General features: G+C 38.7%; 1 protein-coding gene across 9 annotated transcripts in view; it reads right to left on the bottom strand.

Annotated features, from left to right (window-relative positions):
- The window catches only part of sox5 (SRY-box transcription factor 5), a 285,484-nt gene that overhangs the window by 155,691 nt on the left and 105,917 nt on the right, over window positions 1-23,876 (bottom strand). For all 9 annotated transcript variants that reach the window (XM_041977282.1, XM_041977289.1, XM_041977279.1 and 6 more), the window contains one exon: window positions 18,522-18,591. The gene's annotated coding sequence lies outside the window, so the exon portion shown is untranslated. The remainder of the gene's footprint in view (window positions 1-18,521; window positions 18,592-23,876) is intronic.

The following is a 23,876-nucleotide window of genomic DNA, read 5'->3' as shown; positions in this document are numbered from 1 at the left end:
TCAGAGGACGAAAATAGGATGTTTTGGAAATAAGATTAAAAAAATCCTTTATTTGTACCAAAATGGAGAAATTCCAGTGTTGCAACTCACAGTACAGGACAAAGCAGAAAGAAAGAAATTTGTCATACCAAAAAGTTCAATAATAGTTTCAAATCTTACCTGAAGACTGCTCAGAGTCAGAGTCCGAATCCAGCTGAATTTGTATCTCTTCTCCATCTGAGTCACAAGGGTTTGTATCGCTGAGGATCAGGTCCAATGCCTGCTGAGTTGTAAGCCGCCTCTGCATTTTGCTTCCTTCTATTTGTTGGAGGTGAAGCTAGCTACTATTTATCCCCCTCAGCCCACCATCCCCCACTGCCACAGAATTTACCAGACGTTTCAAGGTAACAAGGAGGGGCTGGATGCAATGGGTGCATTCCTCAGGTAATGGCTGCATTTACAAATGAAGAGATGCTAATTTTTGCCAGCAGAGTCGTCAGTTTGGACTAAAGGTCTTTCGACCCTTCTCTGGGACTTTAGGGAGATATCAAAATTCCTGGGACTTCTAGTGTTAAGCAGGACATAAATTGCCCACAGGGTTTGAGCGCATGACGGCGTTAAGGTGACCATTATCGCGCCACTGAAAAGGATATTTTAAAAGTTTATTGTAGAATGTTCTTCAGTAGAAATACATTTTGTCATGAACACAGAAAATAGTAGTTAACATGTAGAAACACATGTAGAAGCTCATGTTGTATAGATAAACCTTTGGATTCACGTCCTTCCTCACATTCAGCCATGATATTAATGAAGAAGAAAGAGACGTTAGATGGTACAATACTGACAGTACATACTTAATCTGGAATACATAAGGCTATAAGTGTCTTAGGTCACACTTTATTGGATAAAAGTGACTCCTTAAAACTGTAATTCACAGTATATGATGAAAAGTGAATTACTGTATTTTATCAGATACAGTTCTGAGGAAGCAACATTTGTAAATTTCATTACTGGACAGTATAGAAGGTTTTCCATAGTCATATGTCAAAGGTTCTCAAAATGGTGCTGGTTCCTAACCTGAGATCCATAGCCTCCTTAAAGAGGATTTTTACAAATGCTGTCAAAATTACATTTGCATAGGCACAAAATAAAAAAAGTAGTCGCTCTTCCCCTGATATATTATCTTGGGATTCACTTCTTTCTGGATCTTCATGGTGTTTTTCCAAGGTGAATTTAGACCATTGATACCTGTTCATCAACATCAGCCAATAGCTTCCCAATTTATTTACCTGCCTGCATAACACCTCTGTTAAAACATCTGTAAATCTGCTCAGGTTCACTTTATTAGCTTCTACTTTTGCACAGTTGCTCAGACATTTCTTTACTAATTCCTAGATGAATTGGGCAACTATCCTCTGGCTTTAACTGAAAGTGATGTGGAGATAATCATTTACACTTTCTACTGTGTTCCAGGTGAATTTACTCTGATACAGTAACACATATCTCCACTCCCACACTTCTTTAGTAATCTCACGTCTCAGCTTTCTTTTGAAACTAATATACATATATACACACAGCCCTTGTAGTAGTAAAGATATACTTAATTTTTTGGGTTTGTCATTTCTGACAAGAGGCAGAAAAAAGTGTCCTGATGAAGAGATTATTATTTTAGACACAAAGCTGACCAATATCAGGACCAGACAGTGCTCCTTCTGAGTTCTTCTGGATACAGCGACATAAATGCTAAATGTTTAAGTAGAACAGCCGCATACCATTCCTAATTCCACTTGATCTTCTGTAAATTGGAGGTGTGCTCATCGATTGATTTTCTATACCAGCTTTAGGGTCATTCACACTCACTACAATCAATTACAATGAATCATCAATTAACACGCATGTTTTTGGAAAGTGGGAAGAAGTCATGCAAGTGCACAGAGAACAGATTAAGTCCACAGAAAAACACTTCAGCCAAGATTCAATGAGGAACCTTGTTGCTGTGAAGCAGCTAACCACCACACCACCGAGCAGCTTGTCGCAGGTCTAAAGAGAGTTAATTAACACTCATTGTTCCACTGTAGATCAATTAAACCAGATTTGGTTTTGCTCTTTAGTTTTACTTTCATATAGAATATGGTAGAATAACGTAAGATAGAATTTCAGACTTATGGTGAAATGAAAAATACTATATTTATCCCAGAAGGTAGTTACAACAGAAATCTGACAATGGAAATGTAGAAAAGGATCAAATTCTTATTTACTCTTATGAAATTGCCACCAAATTGTTCTGAACACCAAAACTCTCTTGAGTGCAGCTGTTTAGAATCATCTGGTCCTGTAGCTTTGTTACCTAAATCAAAGTTAATATTGGAAGGAGGAAGTTGCTTCTTTTATCTCTGAATCTGTTCAGGTTCTTTCTATATATAATTGTATTTTAACAGTTTTTTTCTTTTTAAATTACTTACATCTACTACATCTATTGTTTTAATCTATTCTAATTATATCTTCTCTCCCCAAATAAACGATTAAATACTAAATTGTCCATTTCTGTTATGGCTGTCACCTGTGCAACCAATTACTCCATCTGCTATGCAAATCACCTTGTCTCATCACCTGGCTGGGATTTGCTGCACTCTGTCACACTTTCCTCAACTGCTCCCTGGTTCGCTACCCTCTGGACTAATCGCTGCTGCTGCCTCCTCATGCCTTAGATAAAAGGGGCATCCAGCTGACAGCTTGCCCTCTTTGTAGCGACACTGGCTTTTTGTGGTTGTGGATATTGAATTGTGTTTGACCCCTGAGGTCTTGTGTTGAATCTTTAAGGCTTTTTGCTTTGATTTAAAAAATCATTGAAATTGTTAATTGTTGATTAGGCCAGTTAGGTTTGTAGTTTTTTTATTCTTGTGTTACACTCTTGTTTAGTTATTGGTGCTGTTTCCAGTTGTGTTTTGTTTGTAGTGCAGTCAGTTAGAATTTTGTTTGTGTTGGTTTGAATGTTTAGTCTGTTCTGTTTTAATATCTATTTGAGCAGCTTCACCTGCCCATCCCTCCAGTTTGTTTCTATTATTTTACGTTCCACCTACCATAGAGCAATATATTCCCTGTTACTCCATTTTACAGCTTGGCATCTTTTTTTATGTTACTTCCTCCTTCTCTAGCCGAGCTGGGTTGTAACAGTGTCACAAACCAGCCTGTTAAATCCTCCAGACTCACCTCTTCAGTAGATGTCTCTGTCCTTGTCCTGTCTCAGTCTGTATACAGGGGACAGAAGTAAACTGATAACACTTTTTTTCCACAAATAAACTGACTGGATAAGGCTACCATGATTTCAAATTAGAAACTTCAACTGTGTTCCAGACATCACTAACACCACAATCATCAAAGTCAATCATGACATCTATAAATGTGTAATTATACATGTGTGTGTATATATATATATATATATTTTTTTTTTTTTTTTTAGGGGGGCTTAAGGACATTTTAGAGTACCTGCAGATCCCCTGAAGTTGGCCTAATGACGTCCATGGATAAAAGTGTAAGTATTAAATGACAGAATGGAAAAAAGTAAAAGGAAAAAAAATCAAAAGCCTGTATTAAGTAAACACAAGCATCATTCCAAACATCTCATCCCTCGCTGCAAGTATACAAGCTCAAGGTGGAGGAAATTGTGATTCACTGCTCTGGCAAAGGATGAAAATAAAGGTTTGAAAACTATTCTGTGTGAGCACCAACACATCTTTGGCAGCTACTCTGTTTATACAAACAGAGACCAACCTTTCAAGGAAAAAAAAAAAAAAAGATGTGAACTGCAGCTTCTATTTCAGTGTAAAACATACATGCCTTTATTACTGATTTACATAAAAGTCCATTTTAAATTGAGAAAGTCAGGAGATGTGGGGGGAGAAATGGGAACAGGGGTTAACAAAGATCTCCTTTTAAAAACCAAGCCAGGGTGTGACAATATTCATGCGGAAAAGAAAAACCTAACCACAGTTGCCATTTTTTACAATCCTTTGTTAATCACTGAATGCTGTCATCTCAAAGTTATATCATGATGTCCCGATTTTAGGGGAATTCTGCAACCAGAATAGCATTAGGCAAGGCAAGTTTATTTATATAGCAAATTTCATGTACAAGACTATTCAAAGTGCTTTACATGAAACATTAGAAGCATTACAGCGGGGTGCAGGAAGCAATAACAAGTGCATTAACAACAAACTTTAAAAGAAATAAAAGAAATTAAAAAGAGAAAGAGAAAAGCTAAAATAAAATAGATAAAATGCCATAAATAAAGTTCCAGTGTGGGGATTTTAACAGTTTTGATAAAAGGCAGCAAATCCAAAAGTTTTAACACTGATTTAAATTTATTGAGCTTCAGCAGACCTGCAGTTTTCTGGACGTTTGTTCCACATGTGAGGAGCATAAAAACTGAACGTGCCTCTCCATGTTTAGTTCTGACTTTGGGAACAGAAAGTAGACTTGACCCCCTAAATAAGCACCTCATACTGTGCTTAACTTTCATGCCAAGGGAAGTTTTTTTTCCCCTTCCTTACTGTTAACTCATGAGCAAAAGTGAACTAGGCAGTGAAGCAGTGTCAAAGTTGGTATTAAATGGAAAAACACTCACGCATGTGGTTGTTTTATAATCACGTCAGGACCATTTAACATTGCAACTTAAATAACACTTTTTTTAAACAGACTGGACACAGTATGGAAATAAGACCCACACACAACAGGTGATCGGGCAGACAAAACTAGTGGAACATATTTGGAGTAGTCAGCTAGGTAACACTCAGGAGACAGAAGGCCAGAACTTCCAATGCAGCAGAGCCACTTTCATGCTGTAATTACCTGCTACTCAGTGGGCTGGTTTGTCAACTTGTGTGTGTTTAGCAGGAAAGGATGTGGCAGCACTTACACTTGACCCTACATGTAACCCATCCCTGTGTTTTGCATAAACAGAAAAAGATAAATAAAATGCTCCATGGTTGTAAACATCTACCTGAAACCTTGACTTTACCGGCCCCCTCCCTTTCTGGCTCCAAGTAATTACCTGTGAGCCTATAGGAGGGGTGGCAACCATTGTGTGCTGTCGGCTTAACACTCAGGGAGGTGTGTGAATGACGCACATGTAGCAACCTCTCTGATTAGGGTTAACAGCAGCATCATTTGCATGAGGAAATGAGGCTTTCATTAGCTAAAGTAGAAAGAATACAGTCATACCTGCACACATGACCACATTAATGTTGTGACAAATTATCTAATCTTTGCAGCATGCAACCTCAACATTTTTTTTTCCCATCTCTCCATCGTGTGCATTTCATTCAGATTTTTGGTCTTTATCAAAGTATAATACTTTATGTCTTGGTCAAATCTGAACAAGACAAAGCTGCCTCAGAAAAGTTACAGGTATTAATTTTTATGTTTAAGGAGTTCATCTATTGGCCATAGAAAACTGAAAAAGTGTGAACAGAGCCTCCATCCATCCATTTTCCATACTGCTCATTCCAATTCAGGTCGCAGGCAGGGAAGCTAGAGCATTTCCCAGCAATTAGCAGGCGAGAGGCAGGGTAGCCAGGACAGGTCACCAGTCCACTGCAAGGCCAAAACAAAGAGACAAACAACCACTCACGCTCATATTCATTCTGAGGGAGAATTTAGGATGACCAGTTAACCTAAGGCCTGGTACACACATAACGATTTTTTTAATTTTATGAGATTTTTTATGTGGTCGAGACCTCACGCGTGAAGATAAAAAAAATCTGTTTTGATCATATTGTGTGTGGTGTGCTCTGAAAATGTAATCACAGAACAACACACACAGTGATGCTGTCACGCAACTCATCTACAATCTAGTCCACCGAACCGGACAAACGTCGAAACGTATTAGAACCATAGCAACAACCGTCAAAACGAAGAAGAAACATAGCAACAACCGGAAAACACAACACACAGCATGGAAGGGGATATATAGGATGAGGAAATGATGGTGGTCTTGGGACTATTGTTGACAGAAAAAGCCAGAACTGAAAAGAATAACAGACTGGAGACGGTGTGAACACAGACTTTATTTACTTACTTGTTCCCCAGCCAGCTCGCTCTCTGATTGGCTACATTCCGTTCCACGTCACCATCCACGCAGTCACAATGCACGAGTCGTCGCCGTTCCTCAGAAATCTGCTCTGAAATATTGAACATGTTCAATAATCCTAATTGTTGTCTACGACCCGTTTCGGAGCGAATTATCAGGACAAATCAGCTCGTAACACACCTCAGACCAAATGATAATTGGACTGGAAAATCTCACGATGACCGGCCCAAAAATTGTTAATGTGTGTACCAGGCCTAATATGCATGTCTTTGAACAGTGGGAGGAAGCCAGAGTACTTGGAGAGAACCTACCTAAACATAAACATACACGGGGAAACATGCAAACTCCACACAGAAAGGCCACTGTTCGAACCCCAGTCAAGGCTTGAACCTGCCACCTGCTTGCTGTGAGGCTGTGGTGCTAACCACCACACCATTGTGCAGCATGTGAACGGGGCTGAAAAGAGGGTAATTTAAGGCTCAAGAGAGGCAGAAGAATACAATAATCTAAATGCAAAATAATAGCTGATACAATCGAGTTCTGTGAGGGACGTGGTGAGAGGGTACAATACCCACACACAGCGACACACACACACCACTTTTTTTTTTTTTTTTTTTGCGTTTCTAGTCGCTTTCTACCTCTGAAACAACGAAACAGCAAGATCAAACAAGGGGATTTCTTCTCTAAACCATTGGTTTACCTTTTAGGAGCCATAAATGTGGTGAAGGGAAATTATGAACAGGTTCTGACATATACATCAGAGCAGGATCCTTCTCTAACCAGGTGGTTGACAGGTAATAGAAAGGATTTATATGGGGTGGGTCTAGAAAAGTTTTGATTAGGTGGCCCAGGCAGGGGCAGTCATCAGAAAAAAGGGTGGCACAAATGAGAAGTTTTTTCTTTTTTTAAGGCCTAGATTTAATAAAATAAGTAGCTGATTAATCAGATGTAGCACACACTTTGCATACCCTCAATGACCGACTCCAGCGACCATCACAACACCGTGTTATCCGAGACTTTTTGGAGACCTTCAAGGAGCTCATATAGTTTTCCCTCTTGTAAAAGCCAGACTGACATTTGATCTCATTTTATCCCCTTCATTGTGTAAAACATCTCTTGTAATAAATAAAAAAAATAATTAGAAGAAAACAAAAAACAATTCAGTGGAGAAAATCTAGATGGTTGTGTCCACCTTAAACACTTTAGGTTGCATGCTGCAAACACCTGAGTAAATCATATAAACAAGAAATTTGTTCTCACCTCACATGACACAAATTAGACTTCATGTAATTTTGCAATACAAGAACATGATGAAATAAGTGGTTCTGTGCATTTATAAATCAAACAAGGTTGTTTTCACATGAATATCCAACGTTGAAAAAAACACCGCTCCAATGGCTGGTCCATCTGCTACAAAGCTGCTGGGCTTCCTGTCAACAGAGCTAGCAGGCGTTCCCACCCTGACGTCATTTCCACCTTCTTCCTCAGTTGGTGCACGACGCCACAGTCCGGTCAAATTTTCCCGAATGTCAGTGGTTTCACAGTTATAACAACTTTGTGCAGGCATTCATGTAACTCTTATATAGATCATTGGGAATGACTTTTTGGCTTATAAAACATGGCAAAAAATGTCAAAATCGTGTCATGATCACTTTAAAGAAAAATATTAGTGAAACAAGCAACACTGGCCACAGATTTAGGGTTGTTAATCACAAAGAGGATAACAGCAACTTGTCCTTTTCATCATGTCAGTGTGTATGTGTGTGCTTAGACTGACAAGTTGAACGCTGAAGATTACAATATTGGCACTGAAAAATTGTACTAAAAGATCAATTTAAGTTTCCCAACAAATATTAAGCTGACTAAAACAAGTGAAAATACAAGTGATTCACGGAAGTGGAGCTTAAACTTAAACAGAGAGGGTGTTTTTTTTCTTTTCTAGCCAACATTGGCACAGGTGTTAGAACCCTGTTAAGGCAAATTACCCTGTTAGTATGCTCAAGATCGCTAAACTTATGTATTAAGATTTAAGTGTCTGTAGTTGTTTTGTGTGATGAAAACCTGCAAGACAGCATTGAAAAGAAACTGTACAAATTTATAAAGGAGGCTGGCCCTGTGCTGAGCTACTGACTGCCTTAGAGCTACTGTAACTGATGCACATTAATGAATAACCTCACACAACTGGAGATTAATCAGTCAGAGGCTTCTTTAACTTCAGTGGGTGGAATAACAGTACAGGAGGTTATTCTTGGCTGCAGTAATAGTCCTATGTTTATGATGTCTAGAGACTTATTTGCTTATTTATACTGCAACAACATAAGTTTGTTTTCAGGATTAAATAAGTATAATTTAATTCAATTCAAATAATATATGATAAACCAAATGTTTTAAACTGAACCTGTGAGTCTGCTTTCCTCAATGACCATGATACACCTGGATTGGAGGAATCTTCCCTGTCTGCTAGTTACCCACTCACTGCTGCTGCAGCAACATGTTAGAATATTACAGATTGCAACTTCTCTGAACCCTGAAAAATAGAATAGTGGGGTCTCCTGATGAGCTAATGTGCAAAAGCCAACTATACTATCTGATGAACACACAGTATAAGACGAGTGCCAACTTTGTCTCCTTGCAGCTAGAAGGTAAATCTATATTTCTTTTAAACCTTTGGTTTTTATGTGATGGGCTATGATCTGTAGAAAGACAGATAAAAACTTAAGTAATTTTTGGCAACAGTTTACATCAAATGTCTCTTTATAAAATATCCCAGCATCACTTAGGAGAAGCTATTTCAGTAAGCAATTTGCAAGACCAAATGTTTTCATTTTATTTGTTTGCACATTTATTTGTTTGATTTTACATTAAGCAGAATGGGCTGCTGCAGATTTTGTTCTGGCACTGAAAAGTGTGGCTTTTCTGGCAATACTTATCTGTCTGTTGGTAAACTACACAATGTTTGATTTACCCTTTAAAAAATTAATGAAGTTTCTTACTGTAACAGTGAGGAATACAAACATTTGCACGCACAGAACGGCATCACAGGCCACAAATATGAAGACTGAAAATACTTCCGTGTAGATCTGAAAGAGATTATAGTCACGCTACAAAGTGGACACTTCACTCAGTGACACCTTCAAATGCACAAACACACACACAGTCACACACTTTGTCCTGTGCTGTCATGTATTATTCAACGTGAGGTTGGGTGGGCAGATGCCCCATCCCTGGGGGGTCCCCATCATGCGTTTGCTAGAATGAAACATTTAATGGCACAGGACAAAATGGAACATGTTAAGCAAATAAACAGGAAAGGTTTGTGGAAGAACACTCACATATAATGTGTACACATTCACACCCTAGTCTTCACATGTATTCTTTAACATACATCCTTTTTACATGTCCACAAATCCACAGTTTGATGAAATCCCTTCAGATTTAAAAGAGAAATTGTCACATGTATTTTAACTTCCATTTGAATCATGTTAAAGGATATCTCCACTTCTACAATTTAAACAGTGGTTAAACATGATTTTATCTCATCATGATCTCCAAAACCCCTGCACTTGTGCTTTTTACAAGCATGCATTTAGACATGTACAGATGCAAGGGGTGAATGAAAATACTGGTTCTCCTTTAAAGGCAGTGAACTCAGTAAAAACACTTTTGCACCAGTGGTCGGTCATCAGTGAGTCACAGTGCAGCCGTTGAGATTGCGTTTAAAGCAGCCTTAGTGAATATCTACAGCGAAACGACAACATAGCTGCATAATATCAATAACATTTTCCACATTCAGCACATGATGGGACAGCGAAGAGGGAGTTGTGCATGTGTATGAGCTTCTCGGATGAGTGTGTGAATGTGTGCCAGTACTTGATGGCGCAAAGAAGAAGCAGCACTGCAAGTGTGAGCAGATGCTGGTGCTTTGAATATGTGTGTAAGTGAGATGGAAACAGCTTAAGAAGACCTGGAGTGAGGCCAGTCAGCTATAGACTGTGAATATTAATGTGTTGTAACCTTGACACAGGAGGAGTTGCTGGTACTGGAGAGGAGCCTCCTCTGATGACATCAGACAAGAAGACAGAGACTTCTACTTGATGTAACACTCCTCATGACTCCTCAACTCCATCTCTCCTCAGACTATAATCTCAACCTACATCATTCTCCTCTAATCAAGTCTCCTCTTAAATCTGCTTCGCCATCTCTATCATCCACACCTCTTCATATCTCACCATCTGTGTCCTTGACTGATGTATACTTTTCTACTCTTAATCCATACATCATCCCCCTCTGCATTTTTCTCTATTCCTTTCTTCCATTCCTATCCACAGATAGGTTAGTTGAAAGCAATAGTTCAGAATAGAGAGCATCAGAATGGCCACTGACTCTGTAGGAAGGAATGCTACAAGGTAACAGGAGGTCTCTATTTTTTCTTCTGAATGAATTGCCCATTGTTGTCCTCTGGGCCCATTGTGTAGACCGAAAGATCACCAATCTTCTGGACCACTACATTGACATTATCCTCCTATCTGTCCATCAGTTTGTGTTTCCCTCATATGCGCACATTCCGTATGAGTACATTATCAGTAGGTTCATGAACTGAAGATGTTACTCTTTGATCATACCGAACTTTATGTTCTGAATTCGAGATTCAATTTGATAACTTCCTTGCAACCAAGATCTGAGATTTTGCACATATTGTGAATGGGACTTGTGTTGAGGTTGCCCAACAGGTAGGCCAAAAGCAAGATCCACAGGCAATCCAAGTGAACGAGCACAGTGTATACCCTGTCATACTTCACACAGTTAATTAATGAGTTTTGACTGAAAGTCAGGACCTTGTTGTCATCCCTATCAGGACAGATGACTGTACCGAAGACTGTATGTCGAGGACAACAAAGGCAAGAGTAGGTACATCAATGTCAAACTCAAGAAAGTCTTTGTGGAACTTGGTAGTTATCTCAACTTAGCCCAAATATGGAACAGGCTGCCCAGCTGCACCTTCAATTTGCAAAAGATTTTCCAAGGGATTGATTGGTTGATCTGACAGGTACTGGTTGTAAAAAGAAACAGGTATAGTGGTAACCTGTGATCCGGTATCCAAGAGGCAGTTACAATCTTTTACAGCTATAGTAATTTCAGCTGTATATTTTGAACGGACTAAGCTTGTTGGCAAACCAGACATCTTTGTAGCAGACTGGTTAGAACAGTTCAACTGGACACCTTTTTAAATTTTTGTTTAGTTTCTTTAATGGGACATTGCTGGTCTACATCAGTTCTGGTCTGCCCCTTGATAGGAAGTGAAGTCAGTTTGCCTGCGATGATCTATTAAACTGATTCTGGGCCAGCCATCGTTGCAGTCTCTCATTAAACTTTCTCTGCTGATTCGCGACACGACCTGAATCTAGAGGTTCAGATATTGTTGTCTTGTATTGTCATCCTCTCCACAACGAAAACAAAAGCCTAAGGTGCTGAAAGGGACTCTTTTGCAGGCAATTTGTGAACTTGCTGGTCTTAGGTCTTTAATTATGGCCACTTGTGTACACAGTCTGGCTGGACAAAATTCATGACTGTGCACTGGTGAGAGCGGCAAGTTGTTTTTGAATCTCAGCCATTTGCTTGGTTAGTTGCTGAGTTATGGTTGTTAGAGCAATACATTAGTCATATCCTTATGTTACTTGAGAGTTCACCATGACTTTTTGTCTGGCTGTCCCAAGATGGGTTTGAAAGTGCAGAATATTTACAGTCATGACCATTGGCAGTTTATACAACAATGTAAAAAAAAGAGCTTGGAAAAACAAAAACAATAAATGCAAATGCACCATACATGATCCTTGCTTGATCCCAAATCCCTCCCCAGAGTTCAGCAGTATCTCACCCCTTTTTCCAGGAGGTGAATAAATGTAGAATGAGTGTATCTGGTTGGAAAACTAAGTTGTGTGATGGAGTTAAATGAGCACAGTGACCTATGCCGTTTAGCTCCTACCACACTGGTGAGGAAAGGATCGTTGAATGAATTGGTCTTCCCGGGCTTCAGTTCACCACCGAGTATGTAGTAGTTCATCAAGGGTGCAAAGAAAACCCCAGCCTTTGTGAGTACAGGACCAGTAAATTACACAAATATCAAATAAAGGACCTTAACAAATATTTACAATTGTCAAAGTGCACCATTGACACTATACCTTTCATCACAGTACCATAGTCAAATGAATTCACAATACCATAGTCAAGGTAGTTACCTTCTTTGCAATCATAAAACAATGGAGAACAAATCATTAGAAATGCATTAGTTAGAGTCTTATGCTGACTGAAGGAAATGAATGGATAGGCCATGGTTAGCGATCAGCAATTAGCATTAAGCAATGCTCACCAATTCAAGGTAATTAAAAGCACATCCCGCTCACCTTGGATGACAGATTTGGCTCAAAAATCTATAAATGAGGTTAAACAAAGTGTAAGGAGATAGTTATAGAGAAGATGTGTTTAAGAGGAGCTTTAGTTCAATTACAGACCTGTAGCAACCCTTCAAGGAACTTCCCCCATGCCTGCCTGAGTCTGCAGCACATGATTAAAACAATGCAATCATATGACTCATGTGCAGCACGAGTTCCCGCGAGACGGTGCCAAAATATCGTGAGAACCCGAAGGGGTGCAGAATAGTGAGCAGGCAGGCAGGTTACAGGAGTTATAATCTTCTATTGCTCCATTATGTTATCTTTTTATTATTAAATCTTCTCATTATATATATATATTAATATTTTTTTATTAAATCTTATTAAAGATTTGACTGTTTTCTCTCTGGTCTTTTTCTTCCAACCCTTCTTGTCCTCAGCTTTTTCTCCTCAACTGTATTTTCTCCACCTTTATTTGCTTCTTCTCATGTTTCTCCTGCAATCCCCTTTCCTTTCTCTAACTTAATTTACTTATGTCCCCTGTACCCATACACTCCTTATAACCTTTAGTTTGTTCTTCTTTCATTCTTATGATTCCTTTTCCCCAACTTTTTCTCCCGCTCTTCACCTCTTTTTTTTTTTTTTTCCAAGAAACTTTTCCTGCTGTAATCCAACTTTACTCAAACCTCAGATCATTCAATCCCCTTTCTGCCACCTCTTGCCCTCTCTTCTGTCTTTGTCCATCTTTTTGCCATTCCGCTCACACTCTTTTTTTCTCCATTGTGGCTTGTGCGTTTCGGGCTACACTACTGAACTCTCTCTTTCTATCCCAGTGTTGTTTCATTCTCTCTCCAAACCCTACCCCCACCCTCTTTCAGCTCATTGCCAGACAACCACAGCCCAAACTGTTCAGCTGCAACTGTTCCAAGCCCAATAATTACAGCTTGTCAGAAAGAATTAATTTTCTCATTTCTCATAAAGACGTGTAAAAAATTACCATGTTATTATAACACTGCCACTCTCTTGAGGCACCAACGAAAACCAAATTTAATTTCGGAAATTCTTCCCTCGCACATTAAATTAAACACATAAATAAGAGTTTAGGAATTGGGGGAGAGATTGTCGGGTGGAGGAGCATATGTTCGTTAGACCAGCCCCAGCTCTGGGTAATGGCCGTCGTAATGTTTTGATGGGCCCGGCTATTGGTAAGCACCAATACATTTGCATGATCACCGTCGCGGCAAGCAAGCGAGCTGCCAATTAGCTCTCACACTGCTCTGGACAGTGCTGGGAGAAAGAGGACAGGGGATCTGTTTGGCATAAGAAATACACAGCAAGATATGGAACACAGCTAATTAACAACCACGTATGGAGAAAAGAATATTTACAGCAGGGAGATCCTCAAAGGGATGTGTGGTTTTTCATGGAGGATGATAACTGTTGAGGAAACATTTATGAGTTTAAGTAGAGCAAGGTTTTCAGTTCAGTGTCGCAAACCCTAAAAACATGGCAACAGCACACATGCAGACTGGATAAAATGTGTTCAATAAAATAAATGTGTTTATAACAATTCATTAATGCTTCCTTTGTCATTTTGGGTAAATTTATAGCAGTGCTATTCACTGTCACAAACCAGTGGCAGCTGATAAACTGCATGATCATGTAATTCTGAGATGCATGATTTCAATCTTTAAAAAGCTCTTTTGTTTTTTGTTTGAGGTAGCAACAAAACATTATCATTTCTGCATTTGATAGACGACGATGATGATAAAACACATTAAATATTTCTGAGAGAAATAATTAGCTAATTTTTAATATTCTAAACTAAAATGATCATTAATTTCTAACTGCATAGAAAGACCCTAATAACTCAAACTACGTGGCGTCTTCTTTGCATGCTTTCATTAGTGCACTTTACTTGGGAATGTGTGATTTTTAACAGGCTACTTGTGATCTCTAATTAAATGTAGTATGTTGAGGAAAATTAAGGGCAACTAGCAGTAGCTGCAACACTTTAAGAACTTGTTGAGCCTTTGACCACGCATTGAATGGCACACTTATATTACATGGAAAAGATACAAGGTACAGTTCTCCACTGGTGAATAGAAAACTAGACTTAAACAAGAATCCAACTAAATCAACTGCATGAAGAGTCCAAGGAAAAATAGCAGTTTGTCTTTTGAATACAAAAGACAAACTAAACAGCATGAAAACAACAGACATAACTGAATACATGAACTGGCTAGGTGAACTGGCAAAGTAAACCGAATGACTAATGGAATGAAAAGTAATAAACAGAAAAGTACTAAAAGTACAACAAATTTTACCAACATAATACAGAACATAATAAAGTCAAGACAAGCCCAACAAAAATTCCCCCAAAAGAGACAATAATCAAATCCATTCACAACAAAATCCACAAAGCATAACTGATGCTATTTTGGTGCTGCTTCAGTTGAGTTACCAAATCAAACAGGATGATAAAATGTGGTGACATGTCAACCCTGCAGATCACTGATTGGTTAGAAAGAATCATCACCTCTGCATGTGTAAACAATGGAGATCACACAAAAACACTTGCATTATGATGACATTAAAAAGTGCGGCACACAATTTATCACACAAACCACTAATATCTCATTTGAGCGGACAGCTCACAATTAATGAAAACAGGAACATGTTTGTGAACCCTGAGTATAGATTTAAAGATTTTTCATCTGTGTAGGCTGCAGGTAAACAGCAAAACCCCCCCACTTCAGAGGAAACTGTTAAAAATGAAGCGCAGAAGAACTATGTTAAGTTGAACTGCACTATGCTGTACAACTCAATCTAATAGATAAAACAATAAAACAATAAATACAACAATTTACCATGGTTTAACAATTAGCCACATCATATGTAATGTCAGTTCCTGAAGGAAATTATTTGATATACAAACAAGCAGATTTCTATTGTCATCAAAAATCATAATAATTTTAGATGGCCATTCAAGCATTGTACAGAAGGCGCATGCAAGAAGAGTGAAGTCAGATGTTAAAAAAGTATGATGAAACTGATTTTGGACGCTAACTCCTCTCACTCTGATGGGGAACTCCTAAAATGACACCAACTTATCCAAACACAAATGAATGAGGTGTCCCCTCCAACTCCCTGGCACAGTGAAGACAGGGACTTTCCCTGCCTCCAGCTTTGGATAGACACACGAACACATGGACACACACAAAAGTTCCCAGGGCCATGCACAGCAAAAGGTCACCCCTGCTTGTAACACACACAGTGGGCAGAGTCATGGCTGATCTGACAAGGCCACAGCAAACACTCATACATCCATAGACTTCACGGTCAGTGTAACCAGTGCCAGCTAAATCTCAGCAGGGCAGCAAACGGGCCGCAATCTGTGATAGTGACACTGCCTTGACAGAGTGTCTGGACCTCTTCACACACAAATAGACGCAGGCAAAAACACACAATAAGACCAAGCAGACACTATCACGCTATTCAATTGTCATTTGTCTTCTATCTGGACTTGTTCTCACTGTCCTCCTCTGACTCCAGGCCTTTGTGCTCTAATAGTATTATCTGCTGCTTTTTGTCATCCCAGCCAATTTGTTACTGATGCACTACAACATTTAAAGAAATTCAACAGTCACATAAGTTTTTAGAAGAACTGTCAAAGTTTCTAAGACCTAGGCACACAATGCTGCAGAACATTAGGGCTTGGACTGTGAAAAGACCTATAAGGCAAGCATAATATCTGAGCACAGCTGCTAGTAAAAATATATCTTTTTAGATTTAAATCTTCATAGGTAGACATCCCTTTCTGTATACCCACACCAGCCTTACTAGTGTGGTTTGTAGATGCAAGTGACTCTTAAATGAAATTAATTGCAAAATGCTCATTATTTTGGGGCGGCAGAGGCTCAGGTGGTAGGGCAGGTCATCCAATAATTGGAAGGTTGGCAGTTCGATTCCCACTCCCCCAGTCATCTGTCGTCATGTCCTTGGGCAAGACACTTCACCCCCCTTGCCTCTACATATAGATATGAATGCTCGGTGGTGGTCAGAGAGGCTGTAGGTGCGGATTGGCTGCCACATTTCCATCAGTCTGCCCCAGGGCAGCTGTGGCTACACATGTAGCTTACCATCACCAGGTATGAGTGAGGAGTAAATGAATAGTGGATCCAATTTACAAAGTTGTAAAAATGTATGATAATGAATGTGTCAAAAAGATTTCAGCCTCACTGATGACCATATATATATTTATATGGACTATACATGAGGCTGTTGTGGTTGTGGCAAATTGAGTGTTTGGAAAGAGTGAGCGAGAGTTAAAGTGGAGGAAAGTCTGCGGCAAAGAAGTTTAAATGGATAGTGATGAAAACCCAAGATGTAGTGGAGAGAGTCAGCCACCCGAAACGAACTCGTGCCCAAAAGAGGTTTGCATTTGGCAGCAGTGTGGAAGTGTTGTGGATTTAAGCCGGACGATGACAATGTGAGTTGCATTGTAGTGTTTTGCCTTGGTTGCAGCACCTCAAGGCAATGCCACAAATCCCTACAATCACCTTAAAAGTCACCACAAAGTACAGCATGATAAAGCCGTACAAAATACACAAACAAAAACCTGTGTACTCCCGCAACATGCTCACCTTATGAACGGCTGTTGAGTACAGAAAGGAACATTGTGAAATGTCATCGTTCGATACTGACGCCTCAACATGTTGACAGACTTGCGTTACTGGCCAAGAATCTGAAGTGCCATGTTCAGGGCCATTGGCTCAATGTTCTAAGGAAATCTCAATGTTTGATGTGCATATGATGATAAGGAAAGGTAATTAGCTGCCTATCTTTTTTATTTTTTTTCATTCTTTTAAAATAGGAAACAATGATAGAACTGTGACTATGCATCTCCCAAAGCAATGTTCCAAAAAACTGTTTGGACAAACATGCTCTACATTCTAAGGAGATCACACTTTTTGATACTCTACTTGAATGACCGTTTAAATGTTTTTTTGTGTGTGTGTGTGTGTGTGTTCTTTTTTTTTTTTTTTTAATTAATTACAATGCAGTAAACATTTTGTGAAGAAAAAAAATTGTGCCAGAGAATCATGATCTTAATTCTAAGGAAAAAAAAAAATAATAATAATAATAATCGTGATTCCCTCCTTTATTTCTTTATGATCATCCAGTGGTAGTGCAACAAACTAATTCTATACAAACAAAATTTTTTACCTTATGGGTCCATGTAATGCAAACGTCATTATGGCATCAGGGATGAAGACTCGAGTCTGAGACTAGTACTCAAGTTGCACTTAAGTCTCATTGCCAGTAACTTGAGACTCGACTTGGACTTGCACTCAGTAGACTTGGGACTGGACTGTATGTGGACTGATTTCTGTCAGATATTCTGTCTTTGTCGAATGCTGTCATTTCTCTAGTTAAAACCATATTTACTAATATGAATAAATTTCCATGTACAGATTTTCTGAATTCAGTAAAGCAAAGAAAATGTCCAGATGAGAGAGCATTTGTCAGGTAAAGCTAAAGATCTGTCCTGTTACTAAATGCCAGTAGATAAAGGCTGAGTATGGATTTTAAATTACTTGGATATTACAATGCAATCTTCTAAGCAGACCAGGCGTCAAGCTTCACATGACAGATTACTATATACAGCTAAAACTGACTTGAGAGAAGACTTGCAAAAAAAGGACTTGTGAAAATCTCTGGATGGCATACACCTCTTTCTCTAGATATGTACTTGGCAATTTACCACTAACTTCATTTGAAGTTTTTATGCACCAGAACCTCCTTATAAAGATTGTGCTCTATTGATCACAATCACAGTGCGGCCTTCCAAGTTGACTCTATAAAAAGAACAGCTAATGCTTGGTTGTCCATGTGCATGTCAGTAAATGAGTATAAATGTGTTCTAAACAGGCAAGAAATACTCCATTAGGTATAGGACTTAACACTTTCAAAATATCCAAATAATAACATTACACTTTGTGATTTTGGAGTAAAAAACACAATCCGTGTATACAAACATTAGTATTCAGTTAGAGCCTTACCAGTTACTCGATGAACAGCCAGAAGGGAAAAATGTCCAGAAACTGTTCTGTCCACTGATCTTATTCACTCCTGGACAAAAAAAGAACAAAAGACAGAGGTGTAATTTTTCTGCCAACCAATTGCAAAAAATTATGTGAAGTTAATAACATCAGATACCAAACACATGGCACAGTGTCAGGGTCAAATGGACCAACTTGGAAAGGAGCAAATATTGGATAACTTTCAAAACTATAAACATTGCTCTGCTCTTAATTTTTTCCTGAACTATTCACAGTCATCAAAACTCTCATTTCTGTCAGTAACATACTAATATACCTATATTTTTCTCCCTTCATTAAGAATAGGTAACAAGAAAATTAAAGAAAAAAAAAGACTAAGGGTGGCAAAAGTAATACTAGCATGTAGCACCCTTCCTTTCTTCGTTTCCTCATTCCTACTTCCTTTCCTCACTGACCATCCCCCTCTTTTTCCCTAAATTCCTCCTGCCCTCCCGCTTCACACCAGAATTCTTCCATCTATAAATATCAACAAGAGACTCTATAGAACTACATACACACACATTGTAAACACACACACACACACACACACACACACACACACATCAGTCTAAACCAATGAGCACAGTGGTGTATTGTGCCAGCAGAGCCAACACACACTTCCACAGCCATTACTCCCCATGGAAACAGGCGAGCGTGTTCGCAGACACATGTGATGTTGACAATGTAACCGCACACTGGCTGTCTTAGACAATAAGCTATTTCAGGGCCAATTCGGTGACAAAAATCCATTTTTTCCACCCCACTAAAAAAGATCAGGAATGAGGGAGGGAGAAAGAGCGGAATAGAGAGAAAAGCTGAAATCAAATAAACAGTGGCGTACATCTCTCTTAAGCTGGATTTATCTCTGTATTTTGTCATCATTCTAATTTATTCCCCAACCTGCTTACAATTACTGCCTTTTCAAAACTCATATTGCCAGCTTGTTGTTGTTTTCAGAGATTGCGTGGTATCTGCAGATGAATGAGCGGGGGACTTGCATAAGGTGGAAAAGCTTCTAGTGTACTTTTGTAGATTATCCACTTGATACCGATTCATTTTCTTCCTCTCTTGTCACAGTTTGTAAAGGGAGGCAATGTAGGACAAACATGCAAATGTGCATGCAGACACACACACACAGATATGCATGCACATACACACAGTGCTGTAGAGTGTAGAGGACGGGAGTGGGCTCATCATCTTTAGTTGTGATTATAACACTTGGCAAGCTCTTCCCTGCCTGTTTGCCTGCCTATTGCCTTACAAATGGATTAGTAAGCTGTGTTCCATTTTTTGTGTGTAGCTTCTCCAAGATTTAGGCTGACTTACAAATAACACCAATCAGATTTGTGAACAGTCGTTGTGTAGTCTTTTCTAGGGGAATATTGAGAGATGTGATTAGGGGACAACACTTGATATTACTTGTATACACTTCTTCTGGAAGACCTTTGGACCGTGTACTTGTGTAAGTGTATCTACATGTATGTTACAAAGATTTGAAATGTCTCATAACAAGGAAGTCTGCCTTAAACTTTTGGAGTCAGTCAGTGGTTAATCCATGGGAGGGCTGTTTGCTTTTTATAAGTAATATAGAGGAGGACAACACAGATGAGAGGGAGATACAGACTGATGTATTTAGGTGGGAAAAGCCAGCAGGATTTCAAAAACAGATGATTCACTGTGCATGACAGATTATTTAATTGCCAATGTTATTCTGATATTAACAGAATAAATGTTACAAAAAAGAAAAAAGATTGCAAGACTTTGTCAATGTGCAGACACATAGTGCTGCTTACAGCGCTGTCTTAAAGGACCAGCATGACCCCTTTAAGGCTAGAGAGAGAAACAGCCTGTCAAAAGTGCAGGAGAAACTGTAAGAAAGTGCCTGTTTAGTGGTGAATATTTTTGCCCTCTTGCATTTGTCATTTACATTTGCAATATTAACAACAAGGTGTGAAATTATAGTACCAGTGTAACAGAAACTTGACAAAAACATTTCAACTCAATCCTCTTCTGTTTAAGGCCTAGAAACATCTAGAAAGTCACCTCTAGCTGCACAGACGGGACTGACAAGCATTTTCATGTACACACAATTGGACTGGCTGCCGCATTAAAGAACAGCCGGGCTCTCACAGATGAAGTGTGACTGTGCTCTCTGGTGTGGATGCCAGTATTCATTTCATCTTTACATTGGAATAGTTCTTTGCTCCTATATTAAGACTTAAAACCTTGTGATCAAACTTTTTAAGTGTCTTGTATTTGTGAAAATCGAGATTAGTGCATATATACTTTCCAAAATTGTCAGATTACAAATCTGGAACCGGTCCACACGTGGCCTACTGGAAATCTTGTCCACATGTCGTTAGAACCTCAGTACTGCCAAAACTGCAGAAGAACATTAGCACCTGAGTAGTTTGGTCACAGCATTAATATTTTGTTAGCTAGCTATGAGATAAACAACTGTTTTTATTATACCTTCTGTATGTGGCATGTGCTTAAGTCCATAGAGCTTTAATCTTTTCTGATTTCTGTGGCTTTAATTAGAGGCTTACATCATATTAGGGTATAAAGCGAAGAAGAAAGCAAGCACTGAAAGGGAGATGTATGCACGTCATGTAGCCCAACCATTTCAAAAACAGTGATCTTTTCAAACCAAGCCTCAACCCAAACAAAAAACTTTACCTCTTTGCATGTCTATAGCAGCAACACAAAATATAACAGCCCATTTTTTTTCTCAGGAGTAAATCAAGTGTGGACAACAGTCTACTTTTTGTATGCAATTTTAAAAAAGGTTTCATTTTAGATCTTTGCTTTGTCTGTGTTCTGTTCAGAGCATAAAGTTTCAATGAGGATTCTTAGCCTTTTATGTGGTATGGGCAAAATAATGATAGAGTATTATAAAATATATCAATATAATACAATTGCCACTCAATCTTCATTTGAAAATATGCTTTTGATTTTTATCTCAGTTTACTTTTTTCTCTTTATGTGTGGGTTGATTCAGGTCAGTCCATCATTGCTAAGATGCCGCTTTATCACTAAAAGTATGTGACTATACTGTTTATATATTAAAAAAGAAAACCCTGTCATACATATGATTCTAGTCTGAGATGAGCACAAAGTGTTTTAAGTGCTTTGCTGCAAAGCAACTATTTTGGCACAAACTCCTCTTTCACTTTTAAAACATTATAAAAATAAGAGCAACAACTTAAGAGGAGACGAACAAGGTGTTTTTGGTAGTATATGGGAAAAGTGAGTGTACACATTTGTGCTTCTGCTGACCCCAGAGTACAGTTAGTGTGAATACAGCTCAAAGCTGAGCTTCCATTAAGGCCCTTTCAACACAATGGCGTTCTCTCTCAGAGACTCTGTCTGATGGAAATCTGCTTTTGTTGCCTCAGTTCAATGTCTCTGCTATCTCCTGATGGAAGGACAGAGAAAAGATGGTCTGAATGGGCCTCTACAGTTTTATGTTCCACACAATTCAGACAGACACACACACACACACACACACCACATCACACTCAGTCCTTGCTCCTCAACAATGAAATCAATGCTCTCAGTTTTCCTCTCTGTGCACAGCATCTCACGCTGCCAAAGGCTTCTTGTGATCAAACACCACATCATGTTCTGCAACTTCTGTTACTGATGCTAACACAGTACTGCCTTTGTAGTCAGGCCGTGCTGTTAATTCACAATGTATTAAGTCAAAATAGCAGGATGATATTTTTGTATTAAAGTTTTAATATTCTCTTTATTGGGTGGAAAATATATACTCAATTTCCTTTGTAGACATTTTTTTCCAGTGTCTGATTGGCTAGCTTACATATTTGCACTTCCTCTAAATTCAGTTACTAAAAAAATTGAAAACTATTCTTGCATCAGTTATCTAACAATCAGCTGACAGCTATATAACAATAAAAAGGATATAAAATTAAACAAAATCAAAACTGGTAAAAAATACTGAAAGGTGTTAAATCAAATTTACATATTTGTAGACAAATACTTATTGAACATTCAAAGGAAATCATTGTGTACAAAAGCTGTACAATTGCAGTAAATAATATATGCATCATATTTATGTGTGATAGAGCAAAGATATCAATGCGGTAAACCACAGGTGTTAAACTTCAATTGAGGTTGTCCTGCTGGTTTTAGTTGTTCCTGTGCTCCAACACACCTGACTGAAATCAATTGGCCATTGTGAAAAAGTTGACAAGAAACTGTGGGATCCATTTGATTGGAGTCAGGTACGTTGGAGAAGGGAAACAAACCCTGCAGGATAGCGGCCCTCGAAGACCGGCATTAGACACCCCTGCAGTAGTCAGCATATATTTCTTGTGTTAGTTGCCACCCCTGTGAAGAAAATCTATGAATTAACCCTGCTTGTATAGTGTATGTTTGCAAAAAGGAGGACCTCCAATTTCTCGAAACATACAATAAAAAAAATCTGAGCTTCCACAAAAAAAACAAAAAAAACATTTTACCTCTTCACTGATGACGTTAGGAGCTTGGCTGCTGTTATCCAGTCCCAGTTGGATCCTTTTAACAGTATTATCCTGTACTCCAACTTCTTGTTATTTCTAATTCATTCCATCATAACAGAGCTAACTTCTGCCTCTGGTATGATTCAGAATTCTACTAATAATAGGGGTTAAGGTCAGTGCACCATTTTTTTTTGCAAACACCTAAAAATGGATTATTTTAGAGCAGGGGTGTCAAACTCCAGTCCTCGAAGACCGGTATCCTGCAGGTTTTTGTTGTTTCCTTGCTCCAACACACATAAATAAAATCAAATGGATCCAACAGCTTCTTGTCAACTTCTTCACAATAACCCATTAATTTCAGTCAGGTGTGTTAGATCAGGAAAACAATGAAAACCTGCAGGATACCGGTCCTTGAGGACCGGAGTTTGACACCCCTGTTTTAGACCTATGGACATTTTTTTTTTTCTTCAAAAGGTTTTTGCATCCTAGGTCACTGTAGGAACAAGTATCTTGGGATAAAAACCTAACAACACATGGAGGAGGACCACCACAGGACAATCCTGCAAGTGCGGGCACACAAACACAAAAAAAAAAAAAAAAAAAAGCAGTAGTCTGTAAATGTAAATGTAGAATCACATACAATATATCCGTTTAGTAGTTCTGTACTAAATAAACAAGATACGAGTGGGCTGTTGGTAATATGGTGGGGAGATGAGGACCTGGTTATATAACAAGACTCCTTGGACATGCTGATTCCCTGTATGAAAGTGGAAGGTTATAAAAATGAATACACAGTGAATTCACAGTAAATGAATTAATCAAAATATAGAGT

This window comes from Melanotaenia boesemani, chromosome 23, assembly GCF_017639745.1.
Source record: "Melanotaenia boesemani isolate fMelBoe1 chromosome 23, fMelBoe1.pri, whole genome shotgun sequence".
NCBI classification, from domain to species: domain Eukaryota; kingdom Metazoa; phylum Chordata; class Actinopteri; order Atheriniformes; family Melanotaeniidae; genus Melanotaenia; species Melanotaenia boesemani.
Note: the sequence above shows the minus strand (reverse complement) of the source record. Positions and strands in the feature narration are given on the sequence as shown.